Here is an 8,580-nt window from a genome sequence, read left to right on the forward strand (position 1 = left end):
TATATATATATATATATATATAGATATGTCAACATGGAAGGTGGACGTTAAGCAATGACGATGAAGATGATGATGATATATGTGTGTGTGTGTGTGTGTGTGTGTGTGTGTGTGTGTGTGTATGTATATGTGTGTGTATGTAAATACATATATACATATACATATATATAAATATATACACACACATGCATACATATATATCATCATCATCATCATTTAACGTCTGCTGGCATGGGTTGGACTGCTTGACTGGGCGTGCAAGTTAGAAGGCTACACCAGATTGTAGTCTGATTTGGCATGGTTTCTACAGCTAGATGCCCTTCCTAATGCCAACCACTGTGAGAGTGTAATGATTGCTTTTATGTGCTACAGGCACAGGTGCCATTTGCATGACCTGATATCTGCCATGACTGTGATTTTGCTTAGGTTGATGGGTCTTTTTCTCAAGCACGACATAATGCCAAATATCTCAGCCATTGCCTCTGTGAAGCCTAACACTTGAGGCAAAGGTCTCTGTCGTTGCCTCCGTGAGGCCCATATCTGCCATAACTGCGACTTTTGCTCAGCTTGATGGGTCTTCATCTTAAGCATGCTATAATGCCAAAGGCCTCAGCCATTGCCTCTGAGAGGCTCAACACTCAATAATGAAACATATATATAACATTATAGAGTTTTATAAACAGACAGTAGCCATCTTCCATCTCCTCCTCCTCCTCATCATCATTGTTTTAATGTCTACTTTTCGATTCTGCTTTTCTATGGGTTGTATGCCCATCCTTTCACCAACCTTCACATGTTCCCAAGCAAAGTAATTCTTCCCCATAGTCAGACTTTTTCACAGAGAAGATTGGAAACAATGGACATAACTGGAATAGCAGTGACAATTGTTTACAATTATTGCATGATGTTAAAACAAAAAGACACAAGCACACACATACATACACACATATATGATGAGCTTCTTTCAGTTTCCATCTACTAAATTCATTCACAAGACTTTGGTTGGCTCAGAACTACTGTAGAAGACATTTTCTTCAGACATTTGCTACATACTAGTCCTGAACTTGGAAACATGTGATCGGGAAGTGAACATCTTAACCACACAGTCATGCCTAGGAAATGTATATAAAAATATTGAAATATGTGGCTACTAAATAGCCAATGCCAATATTTTGTTGAGGTGAAAATAGGAACAGATTAAGCTGAAGAACAAAGCAATTATGTCTCTCTCTCTCTGTCTCTCTCTGTCTCTGTCTCTGCCTGTCTGTCTGTCTGTCTCTGTCTCTGTCTCTCTGTCTCTGTCTTTCTCTCTGTCTCTCTCTCTCTCTGTGTCTCTCTCTCTCTGTCTCTCTCTCTCTGTCTCTCTCTTGTGTCATGGCATATTCATGCCATTGACGAATCATGGCTTGTTCCTCCTCCATTTATTTCTGTCTCTCGCAACATCACCCAGGTCTTTCTCGCTCTGCATGTTCATTCTCTTCTTCATCCAGTCGAACACCTTCATTCTCTGCCTTCCTCTCACTCTCCTTCCCACCAGCTCAGTCTCTACCCTGTACTGCTCCATTCCGTCATTCTCTCTGAGAAAATGACCAACAAATCTCCACTGTCTCTCTTTAATAGTATCCATCAACTGTCTCTTCACTTTCATCTTCTTCAACACTTCCATATTTGTCACCCTCTGTACCCACAAAATTCTAAGCATTTTTCTATAAAACCACATTTCTGCAGCTTTGAGTCTCTTCTCCATAATTTTGCTTATCGCTCAAAACTCACACCATATGTTAGTAATGACCACATGTAGCACTTCAATAGTCTTTTCTTGACTTCCATTCCAATTCCCTTTACACAAAAAATGCTCCTCACATCCATAAAAGTCTTCTTTGCTAATCCAGTTCTTCACTTGATGTCCTTACCTGACCTTCCATCTGATGTTATCCAACTTCCCAGATATATGAAACTGTCCTTCTGCTCTATCCCAGTTCCATTCACCATCCAGCGACATGTGGGTACCTGTGTCACCTGCTCCAAATTCAAGTGAGACCAGCATTAATACAAAGGAGGAAAAGTGGATTGATGATATCATAAATAACAATAGAGACATTAGAAACAATAGCTTTAAAATCACATTTTTAGCAATATTTAATTTGGCATGTATGTGAGTTTAAGAAGCTAACTTTGCTACCATAGGGGCAAGTATAACTTTTAATTAAGAAGTTCACTTCGTTACCATGTGGTTTCACTTCAGTTCTACTGCACAGCGCCTTGGCTTTTTTCTGCTATAGCCCTGGGTTAACAATGCCATATGAGGGAATTAATTCATTTGTTAGAAACTGCAGGTCACCTGTTGCATTTGTGTATGTTTGTGTGTGTGTGTATATGTGTGTGAATATTTATATTACATGCTGGTGTAATATAAATATATAGAGCACAAATTGGCTGACATTCCTTGTTGACACTGTCACCTATGCATTTGAAGATTTGTAGAATAAAGAAATTCATTCTTTGGGAAATAAATAAGATTGAGGACAAGGGTCGGTGACAATAAGAGCATCTTGCTGTAAATTCTAGCATCAAATAGCTTTCCAGCTAAACTTATGCTAGTATAGAAAAATGGACATTAATTAAATGAAAAATTTAAGCTTTGTCTCTTTATTCCAAGAATTAACAAGTGATATAATAGTAGTATCTTACTTTCAGAAGTTTTTAAAATTTTCTTTGAGAGGATAAAATCAAAAGTATACCCACCAGTAGTTAACTGTGTATATGAAGTTGTGTGCGTTCATATATGAGCATATGTGTAAATATTTCTGATTATGTGAGTGTGAGTCTATATAAATATGCCTATGTGTTAGTGCTTCCACTCATGCATGCATTATATGTCATGCTTATAGCAATGCCAAGATGTATACTAGTGATTCACTTCACAAATATCACTAACATGACTTCAATAATTATCTAGAGAATAAATCTGCTAACATGCTTCTGACAACATTTTGAGACACAAAACTTCCAAGAAAGGTACTTACCGGAGTGAAAGTAAGACAACAAAGGAAGCCAAATATAAACAACAAAGAAACAGTAAAACATACAGAATAATTCTGATAAGAAATTGCAAGAGAAGAACCTTTTTGTATTGCAGCTGCTGGTTTCACAACCTTGTTAAATAGATTGGATTGCAGTAACAAGCATTTTATTACAAGTGTTTCCTTACCCGCCTTTTATATAAAACAAGCAAACACAACAAACAAATTATGACTCCGTTGGGATTTATAAGTATTGGCATTTGGAGAATATTGCAGGAAATTATCTGCTAGTGAAGATGAAGTTTATTTTACTGACTGGATAAATTTAGTTTTAAAATGTTAAAGGTGTATCAAGTTATCAAAATAAAATGTTCTGTTAATTAATTTTGTCATTTATTCCTGTGTCAGTGAGGCATACTGTGAAGATTACATTAAAAGGATATTATATTCTTGAGAGGAGAAGGAAACAAGATAAAAAGAAAGACTAACAAATGTAAATCTAAATGAAACACAGGTTTATTTAGAGTAATCATAATAATTTGCAAAAAATTTCTGAGGTTTTATTCATTTATTTTCTATTGTTGTTTTTACCCTTCTCAGTTTAACCCATGTACTGAACATTTTATTTTGCTTGCAAATGTTGTTACTGCAGTTATAGAATTAGTAGAAGTAATGATAGTTGTTGCTTTTGAAGTTTTTATAGTTGTTCACTTGTTCAGCTCAGTACTGCATGATCAAACTTATGGCATGAAGATAACTGAATGGAACATTTAAATGGTGTTTCTATTTGTAACGATACTCCACATTATCCTAAATTTTAGAACAGCAGGGAGTGTATTAAGGTTAATTTGTCTGCTACATTAGACAAATAGTGAGGTCCTATAGATACCTCCCTTTACCCTTCATTAGATCACATTTCCAATTACTTCATGTTGAGATAGACATAAAGATCTGTTGGGAAAATACACTAACATATAAAAACTAAAGTTTCATTAAATTACTGTTCAATTTTATAAAAGAGTATAATACATAACCTCAGAAATTAGCAAACCTTATAAGAACTGATACAATTTGATTAGCAGACCTGTTCTGTTGAACCAAAATGTCTAAGTCTTATATTTTCAATGAAAAGTAAAGTAATTATGGATATATAAAGCATTCATACTGATACTGATAGTGATGATGATCATGAACACTATTGTGATCATGGTTATGAGGCATATAATGATGATGACAAGGTTGGTGGTGAGATGGTACCACTGCTACTAATGATGATGAGGAAGATGAGAATAGCAATAGTAATAATGATGAGGAAGATTGGGATGGTGAAAGGGAGAATGGGTTTGGTTATGATGATGAGGAGAAAGATTTTGTGGTAATGATAACGAGAAAGAGGAGGATGACTGTGATAATGATGATGAAGAGGAAAATAAGAATACGTATGATAGTGTTAACATACTTAAGTGATAAATGTCGAAAAACACCCAATGAAATATGATAATAAGACATAATTTTCAGGGTTGGTTTAACTTGAGTTATACTATAATTGAATAAGAATCACAGTAAAGGAATTATGAATACTATTTTGGAGAAGAAGTATATTCTTCAATGGATATCAGCAAGAATAGATGGTGCTTTATTACCTTTCAGAGCTTTAGACAGAAATAAATTTTTAAAACTTGTAAGCTAAACATCAAAATGTTCAGCGTTAAGATAACTTGCTGGTCATAACATGGTGTAGGACAGAGGTTGGGAACATATGATGTTCTCAAGAGGAAGAACTAACTGTAGTTTTCTGAAAGAAGAAAAACGTTTGCAGGAAAAATCATTATATTGGAATATATTTTTGTTCATTTAATTATATTTAATTGCAGCTAATTGTAAATTTTAGAAACACCTATTTATATTTTTTCATTTACACTTGTAATTACAATTGTATTTAAAACATAGAAATCAAAAGAAATTTTTGAAAAAAAAAAAAAAAAGGCAGAAGAAAAGTGATATGTTAGGCCACTTATTTCAAGACTTGCATTTTTATATTTTATTAGAGGTTTGTGAATAGTTATATTTTATATAATCATAGGTTTAGGTGTATAAACATTTTTTAGAGAGGTGCTGGTATGGCTATGTAGATATGGACTTAACTTCATTATCATGTGGTTCTGAGTTCTAACTAAACTGTGTGACATCTTGGTCAAGTGTCTTCATCTATAACATTGAGCCATCCAATGACTTGTGAGTGGAATTGATAAATGGTTGTATATGTACATACATACATGCATATAAACTCACATAAACAAATATATACCTCACTTTATCCATCCATTCATCTATCAATCTGTCCATCCATCCATCTATCCATCCAGCCATCCAGCCAGCCAGCCAGCTAGCTAGCCATCCTTGAGCAGCTCTTCAGCTAGCCAGCTCCTGTCAAACTATCCAGCTCATGCCAGCATGGAGAACAGACGTTAAATGATGATGATGATGATAATTGTGATGATGGTGATTTATTTATTTATTTATTTCATTTATTTTGTACCTGAAAGTGCAGAAAACTAAAGTATTTCCAATACAGCACTCTGCCCAAACTCAAGGCTGTCTACACTCTTCGACTGGCATCTCAAGGACAATCGAAATTCTGCTATGTAGAAAATCCAGGTATCACATTTCTAAGTCCATTGCATGGGTCAAGTGAAAAATAAAGTATAATCCCAATAAAAAGACAAAGAAAGAGTTTAGCACATCTTTAATGACCAGTTACAATTGATTCAGTACCGTTCAGTTTTTAATGCCATTGCATGCAACAATTCCACATGGTAAGTTGCATAATATTTGCGGTTTTAAATGTTAGAGTGGTTTGTCATCAAATTTGCATCAAAAGGTGGATTTTCACATTGTGCAACTGTCAAACATTGTATGTTGCCTATATTGGAAGGAAACAATAAGTATAAAACAAATATAATATAAGAATATTTATTGTTTTCACCCAATATAAGCAACATACAATGCTTGATAGACACGCAATGTAAGAGTGCATCTTTTGATGCAGATATTATGAAGTTCCACTCCACTGTATTAAACCCTGAATATTACATAACTTTTCACATGGAACTTTTGTGCTCAATGGCATTAAAAACAGAGTCATACCAAAACAATTGTAACTACTCGTTAAAGAATGCTAAACTCTTTCTTTGTCTTCTTATCTGGATTATCTATCTATATACATATATGTATATATGTGTGTACGTTTGTATTTACATGCATGTATGTAGATGTGTGTGTGTGTGTGTATATATATATATATATATATATATATATATATATATATATATATGTATACTAGCAGCTAAGCCCGGTTTCAGCTAAGCACCTGTTACTAGCTAGTGGAGAGTGTTAAGGGATAGGGGCTTTGTGCAAAGGCTATAATAGAGGGACAAGCATAGGGGGATACCTGGTTACCGTGCATTATATAACGGTGGGTGGAAGAAATTTTGAAGGGATAAAGAGGATAGCGATGCAGTACCAGAGTAAATTTTGAAGGTACAAGAAGTAAGGAGAGGACACAGACAGTGAACCAGAAGTGGGGAGGTGGGAGTGTGTACTTTTGTAAGGGTGTAAGGGGAGAGTAATAAATGGTTAGAGATGGGGTTGGGTAGTAGAAGTACAGTTGATGGGAAATATTTGTATGAAGAGAGGGTAAGAGTAGAGAGAGAAGTGGTTCAGGAAGGGTAGATTAAAAGGTTGGCAGAATGGATGAAGTACAAGGTGTAGGAGTGGAAAGGAGGAAGGTATAGGGGTATATAAAGGTGGCTATAGTCAGTGGGGTGACCCATGCTTCCAGACACAATGCAATTCAAGAAAATATGGAAATATTTTATCATAAGTTGCTGAACAAAGTGTAAGAAATAGACAAGATAGAAAAAAATCAGTAAAGAATAGTGTGAAAATATTAAACAACAAATGACAAGCAACACGATTAAAACAATAAAGTCAAGGAAAGCTGCAAGTAATTCTAGTCACATGCTTTGTTAATTAAATTGTGTAGACGATATAGCAGAATTGCTACTTTTTTTATTATTATTATTATTATTATTATTATTATTATTATTATTATTATTATTATTATCATTATTATTATTATTATTATTATTACCATGAAGACAAGGCAAACATACTAGAAAGAGAAGAAATTACAGAGAAGTTAAGCTAATGAATTGAGTAATGATAATGGTAGAGTAACTTTTAGTGAAGCTAATAGATAATAGAATGCAGTTTTGGGAGATTTCCAAGACATGGAACTACAGAACTACAGAACTACAGTTACCATATGTATATTGAGTCATCTACAAAGATGTATTAGACATAGAATATAGAGCAAATTTGCATTTGTCAACCATGAAGATACCACATCCTATAATTTGGTGATTGTATATTAGATCTTACACACACCCACATAAACACAGACACACACACGTGCACACATATGCACATACACACACCATTACACACATGTATAAATATATATGCATTCATATATACATGTGTGTGTGTGTCTTTATAAAGAAAAGTCCTTTGACTATTTATATCTTTATTCATTTTTACATTGACAATGATTTTATCAAATGATCGTCCTTCAAATGTCACTTTAATGTTCCAAGCAAGAATTGAATTTCGAAGTCATTATGAGGATGACTACAGAAATAATTAGAGAAAGGAAATTAGAAAAGATTTAAGCTAATGGAGAAGGCAGTAGTGAGAGAATTTTAACAAAGCCAGTAAAGGATAAAATATAAAGCAGGATTGTTCCACTGCATGGAAACACGGATCCTATATATATATAGTGAATCTTTCAGGAGAGAAATATTGGGTATAGAACAATTAATTCCTTGCTTACATCAGTTAACATAGAGAAAACTACTTTGGTGATTTGGTGGGCAAATAAGAAAGCTAAATTTAGGTCAATAATGACTTAAATTTAGCTTTCTTCATGATGATGATCATCATCATTTAATTTCCACCTTCCATTCTGGTATGGGTTGGATGATTCAACAGGATCCAGTGAGTTGGATGGCTACTTCAACTTCTAATGTCGGCTTTAGCATGACTTTTATGGCTGGATGCCCTTTCTAACAACAACCCATTAACAGTGTACAGGGTGCTTTTTTTTTTATCTATTCCCCCACCTCAATGCTAATGAGATCACCAAATAATTCACTAGGCAAAAAAGCTCCTGCAACTGAGAGGGATGTTGTTGAAACATTTACCTTGATATATATATATATATATATATATATATATATATATACACACACTTATATATATACTAGCAGAAATACCCGGCTTTGCCCGGGTTAAAGAGAATAATGAAATCTAAAAACGCCGTCTAGACTACGCAACCCTCAACTGTTAGTAGCTACGATACCATATTTCTACATTAATAACTCTCCAATCCATGCCAGCATGGAACATAGACATTAAGTGGAATGCCAGTCTCTCATCTAGGAGGGCCTTGAAATCAATGTTACCAACTGGGGACTATGTGTGTCGCAGTGATAAT

Source organism: Octopus bimaculoides, chromosome 3 (genome assembly GCF_001194135.2).
Source record: "Octopus bimaculoides isolate UCB-OBI-ISO-001 chromosome 3, ASM119413v2, whole genome shotgun sequence".
Lineage (NCBI taxonomy): Eukaryota > Metazoa > Mollusca > Cephalopoda > Octopoda > Octopodidae > Octopus > Octopus bimaculoides.